This window comes from Felis catus, chromosome F1, assembly GCF_018350175.1.
Source record: "Felis catus isolate Fca126 chromosome F1, F.catus_Fca126_mat1.0, whole genome shotgun sequence".
In the NCBI taxonomy this organism is placed as follows: domain Eukaryota; kingdom Metazoa; phylum Chordata; class Mammalia; order Carnivora; family Felidae; genus Felis; species Felis catus.
The window spans coordinates 52917802-52936443 of record NC_058384.1 but is presented as its reverse complement, the minus strand read 5'-3'; the positions used below and the strand labels follow the sequence as shown (position 1 = coordinate 52936443).

Sequence of the window (18642 nt, the reverse complement as noted above, 5' to 3'; positions counted from 1 at the left end):
TAGCAGAGGGAAAAAAATCAGGGGCTAGGGCATGAAAGGCCTTTTGTATCACAGTGAGAAGTTTGGGCTTTACCTGGCATGGAGTCATAAAGTGTTTTTAAACCGCAAGTGATGTGTACGTGTCTGCATTTTAGAAAGGTAACTGGTTGCCCTGCAGATGATGAGTTAAAGTGAAGTGAGGCTGAATTGTAAGAGGTGGTCAGACTCTGCCCTGAATCAGGAAATGGATAGGAGGCAATCCTGTCACAGCTCTTGAAAGTAGAGTCCACAGGGTTGCCTGGGTGGCTCGGTCAGTTAAGCCTCCAATTCTTGGTTTCCGTTCAGGTCATGATCTCACAGTTCGTGAGTTTGAGCCCTGTGTTGGGCTCTGTGCTGACAGCATGGAGCCTCCTTGAGATTTCTCTCTCCCCCTCTCTCTTCTCCTCCCTGGCTTGCTCTCTTTCTCTCTCAAACAAGTAAGCAAATAAACATGCAAAAAATTAAAAGAGAAAGTGGAGTCAACAGCATTGGTGTGGTGGTGGGCATGGACCCATCTGCAGAGTTGAAGCCTCAGTAGAGCTGCTGGTGAGTGGGAAAAATTCCATGGAAGTATTCGTTTTTTCTGGAGTATGGTGAAGCCTGAGGACTGTCACAGACCCTCCCCTAGCCAGATGCTACCAGATACACACAACCCTCAGATCTGGGCTCCTTCAGCTGGTGGATTTTTGTAATTCCGTGGGGCCTCACTGACTGTCACTCTCCTGGCACAGCGCTGGGAGAAATTAAGGAGGCTACTGGGCAGCTGAGTCCACTTACTTGGGTTTAAGTTTACTTGTGTACGTAACCTTTGCACTGTTTGTTGCTTGTTTAATAGGTAAAGTGAAATGACAGTAAATTTAAACTCAGTCTCAGCCTCCCCAGTCTGGATTCACTGCTGGAGCTCGCTGGTGAGTAATTGTGTGGCAGTGGTGAGGATACAAGAATTGGAAATAGCTCCTAGGCCCGTGGTATAAATGACTTGTAGCTCCATTAATTGGAATGAAGCAGGAAGAGCTTATTGAGGGATGGGAATAATGAGTTTCGTTTCCGACATGTGGAGCTTGAAGACTTTTGAGATGTCCCGTTTAAAACCCCGGTCAGTGCAGCGATGATGAAAGTTTCATTCTGGACAGTTTTGTTTGAGGGGCTTCATTTGAGCATACGTGTTATTTAAATCCCTTAATTCTCAAGCTGCGTTCGTTCTTGCTATCTCTCTGCCCCATTTTCAACTGGAGATTCAAATTAAGCAGTGTGGCATACTAGCATTCCCATGGCAACTAGCCCTTGAATTTGCTGACTGAAACCCTCTCCAAGGCGGCATGGGAACAGTGATGGTCACAACTGAAGAAATGACTGAAAGAAAACTTGAGATGTAGCTACTAGTGTATTAGCTTTGAAGACTTACCACCAGGTTGTCTCTAATAATGCGAGGGATGGAGAATTTCTAACAGAGGACTGCGTAAGCACTTTTCTCTTTGGATCTAAAGAAAGGCTGCAGTTCCTACCTGAAGACTGCTGTTGTAGATTTGTTGCTAAGAGGGATATTTTCAAGTGTTTAAATGCTGGGATAAATAAAGACATGTGATGGTCTTTCTTTTGAGTTTAGACCCTGGCTCTCATGCCTCTCCAGAAGATACTGGGTAACTAATGCTGCTGAACAAAAATGATTTTCGTCAAAGGCCAGACAGGACCCATAGTAGTAATAGAACTCCTTAAATCACCTGCAGCACAGACTAAAGAAACCTACACACAGGCAGAGAACCAGAGTTTCTGTTTGGCTGGGGCTCCAGTGTGAATTGGTTTCCGTTGTACGAGATTGTCTCTGTAGGTGATTTAACTCTTGAATGCTTATGATAAAAGTAACTCTGTCTTTCTGAAACAAATGGATGCAGTCAATTAGAGTTCTGTGATGGCATCTAGAATTAGAGAAATTAGACACTCTGGTTGGATACTAGGAAAAACAGATAATGGGTGATTCTTGTAGCTCCCAAAATGCGTGAAGGGTAAGTTACATATTTAAAGGGAAATTTTTCCCCCCTTGATAGTCTGTTCCAATGGGCAGATGTCCTGCAAAAAGACCCAGACAGAATTTAAACTAGAGCTAAGAAGCCAGTTAGAGACTGCTAAGCTCTGATCATATTTTAAAAATATATATGTTCCCAGCACCTAAATCATGTCTGGCAAATAATATATGCTTAATAAATCCCCACTATACCAAATTAAATTTACCATACTTTTTATTGTGCTGTTTCCCTAATTAGTCTCTAAATTATTTTCATTTAGAAATAGATTACTAGTTCCAAAATGCTTATAGAGAGTAGATATTGTGTGTAAACACTTGTTGAGCTTAACTGATACACTTGAGACAATAAAAATCAATTCCTTATTGGCAAATGTAGTAGGTAAAGAGATTTCTCAGATATTCAAAGATCTTATGCAATAACAACTTTTTTTTTTATTCCTAGCATTTATTACAGTGTCTGACATGTAGTAGCTGGGATGACCAACCCGTCTTGGTCTACCCAGGACTTTCTTAGTTTTAACAGAGAAGGTCCCACATCTAAAGGGCACCCTCAGTCCTGGACAAACTGGGATAATTGGCCATCTTACATCAGGATGTTTACTGAATGAAGAAGTAAATAGAAGAAGAATCAGATTTATTAATCTCTAAACCTATTCATCAGATTCCACATAAGTGCATTCCCTCACTATATTTATTACATAGTAAGTTAAATCTGAATCATAAGTCCTACTCCATGCAATCATTTTTAACTTGTAAGCAGACCTAAGAAGGAGTCAGAGGTTGATTGGTCAGAGTGAGAGCCCAAAGAAGTTCAGCAGAAGAATTTATTATTATTATTTTTTAAATTTCTATATATAGAATTTCGAGAGTGGGGAGAGAGAGGGAGAGAGAGTGATAGAGGGGCTGAGAGAGGGAGAGAGAGAATCCCAAGCAGGCTCCACACTGTCAGCACAGAGCCCCATGTGGGGCTCGAACCCATGAACCACGAGATCATGACCTCAGCAGAAATCAAAAGTCGGGTGCTTAACTGACTGAGCCATTCAGATGTCCCTCAGAAAAATTTAATATTAATGTCATTAGGCTAAGATAACCTGAGACATCTAGCTCACCAAATCACCAGTGAAGCTGGAAATCCTTTGCAAAGGCTTTCATAAAGCAGAGAGCACTGGTAAATTTTGTGTCATTGATGCTTTATGCCTTCATGTTGCTGTTCCCTCTTCTCCTTCTCTCTGATATATTCTCTCTTCACATATGTGAATTTATTAAATTTAGGCTTGTCTTGATATGGAAGCTGTATCGTATCTTCAGGGAATTTGCATATCTGTTCCTTTATAAATCTTTCTTCTATGATTCACTCATTCCTTTATTCAGCAAATAATTCTAGAGTTTCTACCTCATGCAAAGCACTGACATGGTGCTGGGATACCATAGTGAATAAAAAAGACAACTGTTTCTATTCTGTTGGATCTTGCTAATGTGGAGAAAGAGATAATAAACAAAATAAATAAAATATGTAGTAAGTTAGATGGTAAGTGCTATGGAGGCAAATAAACCAAGAAGATGATGGGGTGTTAGAAGAAGTCAGGGGTGATCAGTGACGTCATTTTGAATAGGGTCATTAGGGAGGCCTATACTGAGAAGAGGGCATGGAATCAGGATCTGCAGAGAATGAGGAAGGCTGGCAAGACTCTCAATGGCATAGAACGCTCCAGGCAAAGGGAACAGCAAGTGCTATATTCCTGAAACAGGGCTTGGCCTTTGGAGTTCCATGAATACGTGTGTGAATACTCATGAATACCCTGTGGCCAGAGTAGAGTGAGCAAAGAGAGGAGTAACAGAAGATGAAATGGGAATTGGTTATGAGGGCATAAGTAGGGTATGGAGGGTGTGAAATCCTACTGGGCCATTTAAGTCATTCTAAAGATGTTGACTTCTCTGAATAACTTGGGAGCCTTTGAGGGAGTTCAAGAAGAACACTTGATCTAATATACATTTTAACACATCGTTCTGGTCGCTGTGTTGACAACAGGCTGGAGAGACACCAGGCAGAGTCAGGAAGACCAGTTGAGACTATTGCAACAGTACCTCCAAAAGAAATTCACGTTTTGGAAAGGAGTGGAGACCATAGAGATGACAGATTTTGATGGTTGGGCTTTCAGAATGTGTTGAAGGATTAGAAGTAAAATATGAATAGTAGGAAGAGGAAGTGATGACTGCGAGGTCCTTGGCCTACACAGCTGGACAGTGTATTAGTCGTATTAACCCTAACTGGACAGTGTATTAGTCGTATTAACCCTAACTACAACCATGGCCCATAACAACAGTTCCTACAGTCTGATTCATTACCTTTTATTTCCATATTGTAATGTTCAGTGGGCAACGTGATTTTCTTTATTTTCAAGTTCTTGAAGTCTTGAAGTAGAGGGGTCATATTGATATAGACTCCAAGAACTTACAAAAGTGGCTATATATTTTAAGGTTAATTTCTGGAGAAAAAAACATCCACAAATGTTCACAGGTGAGTCACTTCACATAATCGGAAACTCTGCTGACTACTAACTTCAGTTACAGGTTATGCCCTATAATATTAGACATATTTTTTAAGACAGAATAAAATATTCTTCCAAGTTGAGCAATCAATCATTTCACACTGGCTTTTTTATTTTGTTTCCAAACATATCCTGGGTTATCGTTGTGATTTGTCATTTGTGTGAAACTTCACTTGTAAAAATAATGTTTGTTGAGAAAATTGGCAAACAAAACCAAAACCACCTCTAAGTCCATGTTAGAATGTGTTCAGAGCTTAGAAAAGCTTTCCCATTACCTGCAAATTTGACAACATAATTACCTCTAAGGAGAGTTTACATGTGTATTTTTATTTTCCCCTTATTATTATCCACATAAAGTACCATGTTGGATAAATGTCATGACAAATGGCACACTGAAGAGATACTAACCATTAGAAAGATAATTAATTGACTAATGCACTATAGATCTTTTTGTAATAAAATAGTTTACTTCTAATGATGATAATGTGACCTATTTAGATTTAAGTCTTAAAAGACTATACTTAGCACTTTTATGTAAGATTGTTGACCTTGGTGAAGTTTCCTAGGGAGTCAAAACTTACACAATAAGACTAGATCTTTTCTGTTCTGAAAAATGAAAAAAGAATCTCCATTACACTTCTTGTAAATTGAAGTCATTGCCTGCAATGGAAGATAATCATAAATTTCAACTCTTCAGAAAATGAAGTAGAATGATGTATTTTTAAAGGTGTGAAAGCATGTTTTGCAGCCTGAGAGAAATCAAACCATAAACAGATTCTATCTTTCTTAAAATAGTGGCCTAATATTTCTTAGGATGGAATTTAAAGTACCAATAAAATAAAACATGAAAGACCTATAAACTATGAGACACAAAACACCGAATTGTGAACCCCATTCACATAACTCATGGAAAGAAATTTGTAATTTGTCTCTAACACATAAGTTCATTTGTTGGGTAAATACGCATAGTTAATTTCCCCTTCTTAACATGTTTTCTACAAGTATCTGAAAATTATCAATTCATCTATTTTAAGGTATTTTCAGCAGATAGTTTAGATACTCAGTGAGTTATTTATGGCATCATCTTATTGTCACGCTGGAGCTAGATGGCACTTTGTTCGTTTACTTTGTTTGTAGTGTGTGACAAACTGAATTCAGTTTTAGGCCCCAGATCCGAAAAGGAAATACTCAGTATGTGTTAGTTATTAATGATCTGTATCTGCAGATGACAATACAGTAGACTGAAAAAATATAATCAAGTACTATTTCACTGCTTGTTTCACTTCATTTGCCTTATTGTTTTAGTATCAAGTAGACATCTTGAGGGAGAAGTTTCTGGCATTCACCAGTAGAGCTGGTGTTTTCTCTAGCCTTTAGAACTTGTCTTCTTAACTTCCTATGTGTTCTTAGATCCCTTTGGCAATCTCATAAAGGATATGAGGTTCTTCTCTAAATGATATTTTTTACATATATAGAGTAAAATGCATAAAACTATGACAGAAACAAAACATATTGGGAATTAATTCTATCTACAGACACTTTGAGATCCTTAATTGAAAGTACCTACTGTCTTAGTCTATTTGGGCCGCTATAACATAAGACCATAGACTGAGCAGCTTATGAACGACAGAAATTTATTTCTCACAGTTTGAAGGATTGGACATCCAGGATAAAGGCACCAACACATTTGGTGTCTCGTGAAGGTATGCTTCTTGTTTTGTAGATGGCCATCTTTATAGTACGCCCTCACATGATGGAAGGGATTAGGGAGCTCTCTGGGTCTTCTTACACAAGAGTGCTAACTAAACCCAGTCAGAGGCTCTACCCTCATGACCTAATCACCTCCCCAAAGCCTCACTTCCTCATGTCATCTCATTGAAATCCTAACTGGCTTTCAACATACAAGTTTTTGGAGGACACAGATATTCAGACCATTACACGTACTTTAGCACAATATGCAAAAGAAATGAAAGCCTGTCGTTAAATTTGAAGTTAAGCGGTCACCAGAGAAAAAGCCCTTACTTCTGTCTCTAGATTATCTTTCTTGCTGAGAATAAGCAGTCCTGATACAAGTTTTGTGTAAATTCAAGGGGGGATTTTAGTGCTTCAGTGTATACCTAGGGATGGGAAATAATAGAGAATCAACAAGGATATCATTTTTCTTTGTGCAGCGATCATTTTGACTCATGACCTTCAAGAGTCAAAATGATCGCTTCACAAAGAAAAGTCCTGAATCCTTGTTAATTTGTATCCACCCCCTGGACAGTTTTTATCACAGTTTAATGCTATATGAATTGGCCTTGAAAGTACTAAAACTGGGAAGAAGTTGTGGATGTTCCATCTTTTCCACTGTACATGCACTCAGCAATTGGTTTATTATGTAGATTGTATCAGGCTCCTGGGACAAATGCTAAAAGGAGAATTTTTCTCCAGATTATCTAGTTACTAAGTTGGTGTGATTATCAGTGCCTGAAGCAGCATTGTTTCTAGAATTTTATAAGGTTTGAATAGATTCAATTGATAACTACCTACCTCCTGGGAGTGCAAATGTCAGAGTATTTAATAGTGTGCATTTGAGGCACCAAAATGGAAATACATTTTGGGAAAAATTCATCTAGGTTTCTCCAAGTTTGCTATCCTGCTCTGAAATGAGGCACCTGAATTCACCCTTTGGTCCATAATTTGGTTCCATCTCTGGACTTTAAGTTTTTTACTCTCTCCACTATCTTCTCACTTTCATGTGGATCTTTCACCTTCTTCATATGAACTCCCTGTGCTATGATATTTCTTTCAGACTCTACTCATACTCTTGTTAAACTAAATGTCCCTAAATGATAACCCAAGCTGTCCCTGGTTACAATTTCTAATAAATAACAGGTTGCAAAAATTTTTGCATACTATAATCTAAGATGAAAACAGAAGTTGTAAATCTGGTTATTGGATATGAATCTCACCAAAGTACAAATCCAAGCAAGTTTTTTATTGCTTACAATATTTTGAAAGACAGCCATTAGGAAAATCTCTTAAAAAGATCTCATTGATTTCGTCTTTGTTAGAAATATTTTACAGGGGAAAAATAAGTTATGTTGTGTGTCCAAAAGGTTAGATCCCTCATTCAGACCTTTATTGGCTTCTGTTTCCAGATCATGTTGGCATATCACAATGTGAATGGGCAAAATAATGATGACAGATGGGAAGGAGAACAATCACGGCAAGATTCCAACCTGCACACTACATTTCAATAGCTAATAAGAAATTTTTGCTCGAGAACATGAATGTGACAATGTTGGACAATAGCCTGTATGCTTAAGTCGACCTGTCTCAGTGAACTTAAAAAAGATAATTACACAATCTGGACATGCATATATAATAAATCTAAGTGTGTCAGATAAATACTAGCTTCAAGATAATCTCAAATAACTGAAGGAGAGACATTAAATGATGCCATGAATGCAGACATTTATTAACTTCCCCTTGATGGAGATTTGCAAGTTGTGTCTAAATGAGTCTAGAGTCCAGATTTATGTTTTGTCAAGTAGATCAAAAAGAAGTAGACATAAAGCTGAATCCCACTGTGAGAAACAATGAAGGAGACCCTATCTTATTATTTTGTTCCCCTAGGATATTTGTCAGAAGTCAAAAGAAATTTTTATAATGCACACACCCATGGATCATGGCTGGGGGTTTTCACATCATTCATATACATATGCAATTATGGAAGTTGCAGTTATCATTTTTTAAGTGAACTTGGTGTTCCAACATAATTAGTTTAACAGACAAAAATCTCAGTAATCAAAAAATAGAACATAAATGAAGATAGCTGATAAAATAGTGCTCTGGTAAAAAAAAATCAATCAAAAGAAGCATGAAAAAATTAACTTGTAGAAATGTATGCCCTGACAATGGATAAGTTAGCTGTAGGTAAAATGATCATTGTTTTGCTCAAGATCGAGTATTATAACATTTGCTGTTCTTTTAGCCATAAATGAATTTTTCTGCCTGCCTGACTTTGTAATCAGAATCTGCCAGAGTGCTATTTACATGTACCATCATTTGCAAAAGCAGAAACACATTCAGGGCATCAAAGTTGATAATACATAAAGTAAAAGCACTTGCTGCTTTACTGAAACTTTGTTATTTAAGTGAAATACTGACTAAGATGAATTGTGCTACTCAAAAGTTAGGTTAGTCCATGCACAATTGGGCAACTTTCAATTATAGAGTTCTTGACGCTTCCCTTGAATAGGACTAGTTATTAACATTGGCCTCACACTGAGATAAAACTACATATTTAATCTTAAAGTACTCATGGAGTATAAAGCACCACTGCTGTTAGAGCTTTCCTAGTTTCTATGCTCAGCTTCACTTTGTCAGCACCGTGAGAAATCTAGTCTTTGTGAATGCTCAGCTTATGGCATTAGGAAGACTGTAGAAGAAATGCTGGCTATTTACATGGGTAGTGCATATTTAATTTAGTCTCCATCATTATCATACCCATGCTTCCAAAATGCAAACTTCTTTTATTAGAATAAAGCATGTCATTATTATTTTGTGCAAAAAAACCCTCATTTCTTCCTAGGAGGGGGGGGGTGGAGAAAGTCTAAATGATCATAATGGAGATTTAGGGAAGCAATTGAGAGGAGAAGAGCTAGTTTTGAACTGCTTCTCTGACTCAAAAATTGATCATCTATCACTTCAATAACAAGAATTCATTAGGGTTACTGTGAGTTAAAATGTGATGTAAAACTACTATTGCTCAAATGGGTAATCTCTGCTCTTTGTTTTCATTTGTTCAAAAATAAAAGGAAGTAGATAATTTGCCTGTCATGTAAAATAAAGCTCTAGAAACATTAAACAAGATAAAAGTGCTTTTAGGTTTTGCTGCTTTCTCAGTTCTAATCACAAGAATATGTTCTGTTCAAGCTTTTGAAATGAAAGTATTTTTATTTTTTTTATTTTTTATTATTTTTTTTTAACGTTTATTTATTTTTGAGACAGAGAGAGACAGAGCATGAACGGGGGAGGGTCAGAGAGAGGGAGACACAGAATCTGAAACAGGCTCCGAGCTCTGAGCTGTCAGCATAGGGGCCCAATGCGGGGCTCGAACTCACGGACAGCGAGATCGTGACCCAAGCCGAAGTTAGCGCTCAACCGACTGACCCACCCAGGCTTAATGAAAGTATTTTTAAATCCTGAAGGACTGGTGCAGTGGTCATTATAAGCATGGATCTCTAAGGTGAGCATCAGGTTGAGCATTAGAAGGTTAACAGGATCCAATGTTTTTCTTCTTCTTATCATTAGAATGTGATTCAGAGCAAAGATGAAATAAGGGGAAAACACTTTTTTTAAAAAAAATTTTTAATGTTTATTTATTTTTGAAACACAGGGAGACAGAGCGTGAGTGGGGGAGGGGCAGAGAGAGAGGGAGACACAGAATCTGAAACAGGCTCCAGGCTCTGAGTTGTCAGCACAGAGCCTGAAGCGGGCCTTGAACCCACAAACCGTGAGATCATGACCTGAGCTGAAGTCGGATGCTTAACCAACTGAGCCACCCAAGCGCCCCATGGGGAAAACACTTCAGATAGAAATGTATATGCATACTACATGGAGCTACATTGCCACAAAATTGACCTCAGTCTTTTACATTGAAGAGAGATTGAAAAAATAAGTTGTTTTTTTAATTTTTATTTTTAGAAATCAAATGCAGTTTGAAAATCACTGACCATTGCTGAATCCAGCAGTGTAGGAACAGGGGAGAAGGAACATCCCCATTAACATTCCCACACTTTATGGTACTGGCACAAGAACAGACACTCAGATCAATGGAACAGAAAAGAGAACACAGAAATGGACCCACAGATGTATGGCCAACTAATCTTTGACAAAGCAGGAAAGAATATCCAATGGAATAAAGACAGTCTCTTCAGTAAGTGGTGCTGGGAAAACTGGACAGTGACATGAAGAAAAATGAACCTGGACCACTTCCTTACACTGTACACAAAAATAAACTCAAAATTGATGAAAGACCTAAATGTAAGATAGGAAGTCATCAAAATCCTCAAGGAGAAAGCAGGTGAAAACCTGTTTGATCTTGGCCACAGCAATTTCTTACTCAACACGTCTCCAGAGGCAAGAGAAACAAAAGCAAAAATGAACTATTGGGACCTCATCAAAATAAAAAGCTTCTGCACAGTGAAGGAAACAATCAACAAAACTAAAAGGCAGCCAGTGGAATGGGAGAAGATATTTGCAAATGGCCTATCAGATAAAGGGTTAGTATCCAAAATGTATAAAGAACTTACCAAACTCAACACCCAAAAAACAAATAATCTGATGAAGAAATGGGCAAAAAACATGAATAGACACTTCTCCAAAGAAGACATCCAGATGGCCAACTGACACATAAAAAATGCTCAACATCCCCTATCATCAGGGAAATACAAATCAAAACCACAATGAGATACCACTTTACACCTGTCGGAATGGTGAACATTAACGACTCAGACAACAACAGATGTTGGTGAGGATGCAGAGAGAGAGGATCTCTTTTGCACTGCTGGTGGGAATGCAAGCTGGCGCAGCCACTCTGGAAAACAGTAGGAAGGTTCCTCAAAAAATTAAAAATAGAACTACCCTATGACCCAGCAGTTGTACTACTAGGTATTTCTCCAAGGGATACAGGTATGCTGTTTTGAAGGAGCAAATGCACCCCAGTGTTTATAGCAGCAGTATCGACAATAGCCAAAGTATGGAAAGAACCCAAATGTCAATTGATGGATGAATGGATAAAGAAGATGTGGTATATATATATACAATGGAGTATTACTCGGCTGTCAAAAAGAATGAAATCTTGCCATTTGCAACTATATGGATGAAACTAGAGGATATTATGCTAAGCAAAATTAGAGAAAGATAAATATATGACTTCACTCAAATGAGGACTTTAAGATACAAAACATGAACATAAGGGAAGGGAAACAAAAATAATATAAAAACAGGGAGGGAGACAGAAACATAAGAGACTCATAAATATGGAGAATAAACAGAGGGTTACTGGAGGGGTTGTGGGTAGGGGGATGGGCTAAATGGGTAAGGAGCATTAAGGAATCTACCCCTGAAATCAGTGTTGCACTATATGCTAACTAACTTGGATGTAAATTTTAAAAAATAAATACAAATTAAAACAAAAAAACCCCCAAAATTCCCATACTTTATGAGGGAGAGTATGTACCAATACTAGATTATTGATCCTGGTTCTTTTGTATCCAATTTATATTCTTTTGAATTCCCATGTTCAAATTTCTTGAGAGTAGAAAGAAATATGGAAGCCTTTAGATAACTTTTAGATCAATAGTGCAATGTAAATATTAAATAAATTGGAAAGATTATCATGCTAAAGAAACTAAGGCTAATAAGTGACTATTTTATGCCAAGAAGTTACAGTTTTTTTTTTTTTTTTAAGAAGTTACAGTTTTTGAAGGAAGGAACAATTATTAGGCTGTGCTTGCTTCATGAAAATCTCCCTTAACACCACACTTTTGCTCTTCTTCTAATACTCATAAAGTATTCTGATTTTCAATTATTTTCTTCATACTAGGAAATAAACAGCACAGGAAAAAATGACCATTTTCCTGAGTCTAGTATATCTTTCTTTATAAATTCAAAAAGTTGTCATTTTGATATACAAATGAATCTTTGTGGACTTTTGCTTTGTTTTGTTTTTAAAAGTTAGTTTATTTATTTTGAGAGAGAGAGTGGGGGAGGGGCAGAGAGAGAAGGGGAGAGTGAGAGAATCTGAAGCAGGCTCCACTTTGCCAGCGCAGAGCCCAATGTGGGCTTGAACTCACAAACCGTGAGATCATGACCTGAGCTGAAATCAAGAGTCAGTCACTTAACCAACTGAGCCACCAACGCCCCCAAGTCTTTGTGGACTTCGATGAGAAACAAAGCTTGAGTCACATGGGATGCAAGAATAATAGAGAAATAGGAACTTAGACTAAAGATGAACATACCACATACACTCTGAACTATCCCCCCAAATAACATTTACCATTAACATCATCCCATGATTTGGAACAAAAGATATATTGTAGAATGCATTTGATAGATTGTAACATTGTTAAAATGTCAGCATGTAGAACTAAGCACTCTTACCATAATATAGAGGAAAAACAAATTTGTTATTGCTGTTGTTTTTGTTTGTTTAAGACAGTTTTATACATTTGCCTTAACATTAGAGACCACACCTAGGAGAGAATAATGAAATCATTTTCTCAGATAGTATCCAAAGCTAGTGACATTTTTATGCTGCATGTATTGATAGGAAAAAAATAATACAGAACACTAGTGCACTGTTGGTGGGAATGCAAACTAGTGCAGCCACTGTGGAAAATAGTATGGAGGTTCCTAAAAAAAAGTTAAAAATAGAACTACTCTACACCCCAGCGATTGCACTACTGAGTATTTACCCAAAGAATACGAAAACACTAATTCAGAGGGATACATGCACCCCTATGTTTGTAGCAGTATTACTTACAATGGCCAAGATATGGAAAAAGCCTAAGCACATTGATTGACAAATGAATAAAGAAGTGGTATAAGTATGACAGAATATTATTCAGCCATAAAAAAGAATGAAGTCTTGCTATTTACAATGACATGGGCAGAGGTGGAGATTATAATTTTAAGTAAAATATGTCAGTCAGAGAAAGACAAATAACATTTACTTTCACTCATATGTGGAATTTAAGAAACAAAACAAATGAGCAAAGGAAAAAAGAGAGAGTGAGGCAAATCAAGAAATAGACTCTTTCAATTATAGAGAACAAACTGATGGTTACCAGAGGGGAGGGGGTGGGAGAATGGGTTAAATAGGTGATGGGGATTAAGGAGGGCACTTGTGATAAGCACCAGGTGATGTGTGAAATTGTTAAATCACTATATTATACACCTGAAACTAATATAACACAGCATGTTAACTAACTGGAATTAAAATAAAATCTTAAAAAGCCAAAAAGAAAGAAAGAAAGAAAGAAAGAAAGAAAGAAAGAAAGAAAGAAAGAAAGAAAAGAAAGAAAGAAAGAAAGAAAGAAAGAAAGAAAGAAAGAAAGAAAGAAAGAAAGAAAGAAAGAAAGAAAGAAAGAAAGAAAGAAAGAAAGAAAGAAAGAAAGAAAGAAAGAAAGAAAGAAAGAAAGAAAGAAAAAAGAGGGAAAGGAAGAAAATGGCACATGTCTATACTAGTCTATATTTATTGATCTATTTTGAAATTTACTGATTCTTTTTCCCTTTCATCTCCTTTCTGTTGTTAAACATAACCAGTGGATTTTTTATTTCAGAGTTTTGTATTTGCAATTTGAGAATTTATATTTGATTCTTTTGCATACTTACTATTTGTCTGATGAGATTTCTCATCTGTTTATTCATTAGGGCCATAATTTCATTTATATTGATGAGTTTAGTAATTAAAAGTTAAATTCTTGTCTGCTAATTCCAACAACTGGATAATCTCACTGTTGATATCCATTCACTGTGTTTTCTTTAAAAAAAATGTTTACTTATTTTTGAGAGAGAGACATAGAGCATGAGCGGGAGAAGGGCAGAGAGAGAGGGAGACACAGAATCCGAAGCAGGCTTCAGGCTCTGAGCTGTCAGCACAGAGCCTGATGCAGGGCTCAATCCCATGAACCCTGATATCATGACCTGAACCTAAGTCAGCTGCTTAAATGGCTGAGCCACTCGGCCGCCCCTATTGTGTTTTCTTTTGAGAATGAGTAACATTTTCCTGGACTACATAATGAACAGAGTTACTGTGATATGATAGAGGCTGAGAATGCTGTTGTAATACTCTGAAGAGTCTTGATTTTAGTTTTAGTGTAACCTAATGTGTTTGGATTTAAACTGCAAACATTGCCTTTTGTGTGGCAGCTCATATCAAAGTTCAGTCTTTTTTTTACCTTTAACTGGATGCTTTAACTTTAGATCATGCATAGTCTCACAATCAGCCAAATATTTTGGCAGATTTTATACACAAAATATTGGGCTTCCCCCTCTTGCCTTCTCTTTTCTGGGATTCCCCCCACTTTCCAGTGACTTTGGTTGTCATGAACTCTGTCCTCTGGTTTTTAAGGGCAGAAAGACTATTACTATCAAAGTTTTAGATACCCTGCATGGTGCCATCTGCAACCCTCCCTCAGACTACAATTCTAACTTTATAAACTAAAATCTTTATTGAAATGTCCATATAGAGCCTGTCAACCACAACTATTGGGCTGGTTTTAAATTTTGAATGTGTAGGAACCATGTTATTTCAGAGTGACAATAGTTTATATAAAAATGCAAGTACAACTCTTATAGCTAGTTCTCTAAACTCATGAAAACTCTAAAATAAGTTGTTTTAATGTGTATGGTTAATTTAAAGAAAATAGCTCATGCAACCAGTTGCTAAGAGTGAAATCTTGGCCAATGATCTATCCTGAGCAGCTGTATTTTGAAAAGATGATTAAGACAAAGACAGGGATAGAGAAACACAGAATATTTCTTTTAACTCTCAGTTCTGGAAACAGGTTTGTTAAACTGAATTTAGATATATTTATATAATTTAGATATATTTCTTCCTGAAGTATCATTGTACTTGAAAAAGCTTAGCAACAACACTGACTTTGGTGTGAATTCTGGGTGTTGAGTAAGTTAGGGAGCCTCTCTGACCCTCAGTTCTCTCACAGGCAAAGTGGAGTCCTAACCGTTATCAGGCAGCATTTTTAAGTGATTTCAGATAACATACAGTGGCCATTTTAATGCTTGGCACACATTAGCTGCTCTATTTCCTTATTTGTATATGTATCTCACTGTTTCCTCTGGATAGGGATTAATTATAATGAATAATTTAGGTATGCAATAATTATTTACTGAATAAATAAATAAAAGGAATTCAGGTGGTATTTTATGCTCCGTATCCCATGTCTTCATAACTGATAAAAATTTTTGCAAAAAGAAGTTTTTTTTGGTCATAAATCATAATTTTAGAGTTATGTCCAAAATTTATGTTCTTAGTATTTTTCTTTTAGCATCATGTTGTAGTTTTATTCTGCTTTCTCTTTTAAATTCCATGATCACTGTGGCTTATAAATTAGCATCGCAGACTAATAGAAATTAACACTAAATTTAGTTATGATTATTTGTAATCCCAATGACAAAGAGAAATAGACAATGTTTAAATATAGCAACGTATTTTCTCAAATGGGATAATTTCCCTCAACTCAGTATTATCTTACGATGTAACATGTTTGTCTTTTTTCTGTAGGTATGAGAGGGAGTGATTGTGCCTTTTCACCAATATACTAGCACCAAAAATTGATAACATGATGAGGTTTAACTTTATGGTTAATTTTATAAAGGTGAATGTCAAGGTCATTTTATAGATAATTCTGATTAACTGACACATCTTTACCACTTTCCAAAGTCCTTTCTTAATATACTCATTGTTTTCCTTTATGTGAAGAGACATCCTTTGGAAACCAGTGGCTAGTTTTCACACTGCTAACCATGAATAGTGCTATATAATTAGCTCAAAGGCAGACATTTTATAAATATGTTTAATTGAGCTTTTTCTACTTGAACTGTTTATTTTATAATCTGTTGTACTTACTGGACAGGGCAGTTTCCAAAACACGAACCTGGGATTGATTATAAGAATGTTTGACATTTTGCCTGCTTTTGCTAAGGTTTCAAGATACTGGTCCATTTGATTTTAAAGTACATAGTCATGAAATTTAAAATGGCTCTGGACACTGGGCTTTTTTTTTTCTCCTGTGAAAATGTGTAGTATATGTGGGAAGACATGTCCTGTCTTATCAGTCAACATTATTTTAGACAGAGTACCTGCCTTTCCCTGGGTGACATATATGCCAATTATCCAGAGGAATTCAATTCTCTTCCAGCTGCTTCCAGTTCTTATTTATAGGCCTGATTATCTGACAGACCATTCCTAAATATGTAGCTAGTAGGCTAGAAATGCCATTCTTACCTCTACAAGACAAACAATTTTGATAAACACTGCATCTAAACTTCAGAAGTAACCCAAAGGAACACAAATGGCCTTGATATTTTTAAAAAATTATATTCTTTGATCCAAACACTTTTGAAATATAAACACTCACATGAGAATAGTAGTAATTGAAACTTGTTTATGGCCCCCAAATTGTACATTGTGTTCATCTTTGAAAATGCTCACATCGCTTAGTAATAACTATTTGCACTCAGAATAGATCTTTCATCTTAGATTGTCAAACTACAATAGTCAGTCTGAGTGGTGAGGGAGATAAGTATTGTATTCCCTTCTTAAGTGTTTGTAGTTAAAGCCACCGCGAATGCCAAGACAACCAATTGAAAAGATAAGAGGATTCAGTCAAAATGGATACCTGTTTACCACACAGCAAATTTAGACAATTTTACTGCCCTGTTCCAATTTCATAGATTTGACCGAACTGACTTTAGGTTTGAGGTTTAGATCTTAATCTGTGATCATACACTTGCGACAATGTGGTTCTGAGAACTGTGCTGACTTTTCTTAGTACCAACAGCTATGTAACAAAAGCCTGTGCAGACATGGGGGCAAAGTGGCCATTTTGGTCCCCCTGCCGGTGTTAGAATAAGATGGTAATTTGGTTCAAAGTAAGATCAGAATATCCTTAGAATGTTTCTACTATTGTTTGTATAGACAGTTTTGATATTTAAATGATTATAGACTTAGAGCATATCAATTTTTTGATAGTGAGGAAATATTGTCTCTCATTTTCTTTTCTTAAAATTCGCTGAAATTTATCCAGTGTTTTTTTTAAATCTGTGCCATTATTTGAAACACTTTGCAAAAATTAATTTTCACAAACAAAAATTAAGTAGATGCTATTATTTTCTCCATTTTACAGATGAGGAAACCAAGGCATAGAATGGCTAAGTAATTTGCACAAAGTTATGCCTTTATCTGCTAAAACCACAATTCTAACCTAGACAGTTTGACTCCAGGTTTACTAAGGATAGTTTTGATCATGAAGCATCAATAAACCAACATGCTCTGTATTATGCCACGTGAAATTAGTCTCAGAAGGACAAACACTTCATAATTGTATTTATAATGCAAGTTGTATATGCATTTGTATGGAGTTGTGTACATTGTTTTATACAGAAAATGATATTATGCATTTTCTGGGGAAAGGAGAGGTAGTTTGCATCAACTTCTCAAAGGAGTTCATGATGTAAAAAGAAGAACCACTGTGTTGGCTCAAGGCAAAGGCATGATAGCCTGGCAAGTGCACAGTTCACTAGAGGAAAGCTTCTCCATGGCTGGCCACCTGCTAGAGTCTGGAGATTATCTATGTAGAGGAACATGGAATAAATACGTAAATATATTGAAGATAATGGGAGGCAGGCTTTCGCCACTGGAGAAGGGGAGTACAAATATGAAATGGTGAAAACTTGAATGAACCCTGTGTATTGGAATGGAATTCATGGTATTTGTGTAAACTCATGCTGTCAAGATGTAGAGATAGATATATGTGGATCTAAATACATACGTATTTTTAGCTCTGCCCACCCAAGTAACCATGAGCATACCCCCAGCAAAAACTAAGAAACTTCTCTAAAGTCCCAAACAGTGAAGGGCAAGACCAGGATTTGAACCCGGACAGTTCAATTCTATGCATTGCACTCCTTTACCACAATGCTTATAAGAAAATTATAGTCAGTGCGTGGAATGTCAGGAATCATTCGTGTCTACTAAACAAACAAATAATTTTTTTTCTGAACTCATTGATAGAACCCTTCCATTATAATATTAAATCTTTCCATTCTTTGCAGTATTATCTAAAACCAACCAATTATAAATATTTTCCTAGGTTAGCCTCTATTGCCATTACTCTTTGAAAACATAAAAATGCATGGTGTGTTTTTTTTTTTTTGTAATTTAAACCAATTCAGTATTTGTGTGCATGAATCTAATGGTAAAAATTAAATAATTGCTAAATTTATAGAAAACTTAAATCCAGCCTGGTCACTGTT

The 18642-nt window shown here is 36.5% G+C and overlaps 1 long non-coding RNA gene across 3 annotated transcripts in view; it reads left to right on the top strand.

Moving 5' to 3' along the window:
- LOC109495741 overlaps nt 1-18642 on the top strand; it is a 64989-nt gene that overhangs the window by 26996 nt on the left and 19351 nt on the right. For 2 of the 3 annotated variants that reach the window (XR_006591656.1, XR_006591655.1), the window contains one exon: nt 854-926. The exons of the other annotated variant lie outside the window; for it this stretch is intronic. This is a non-coding gene — a long non-coding RNA (uncharacterized LOC109495741). The remainder of the gene's footprint in view (nt 1-853; nt 927-18642) is intronic. 3 annotated transcript variants of the gene reach the window in all.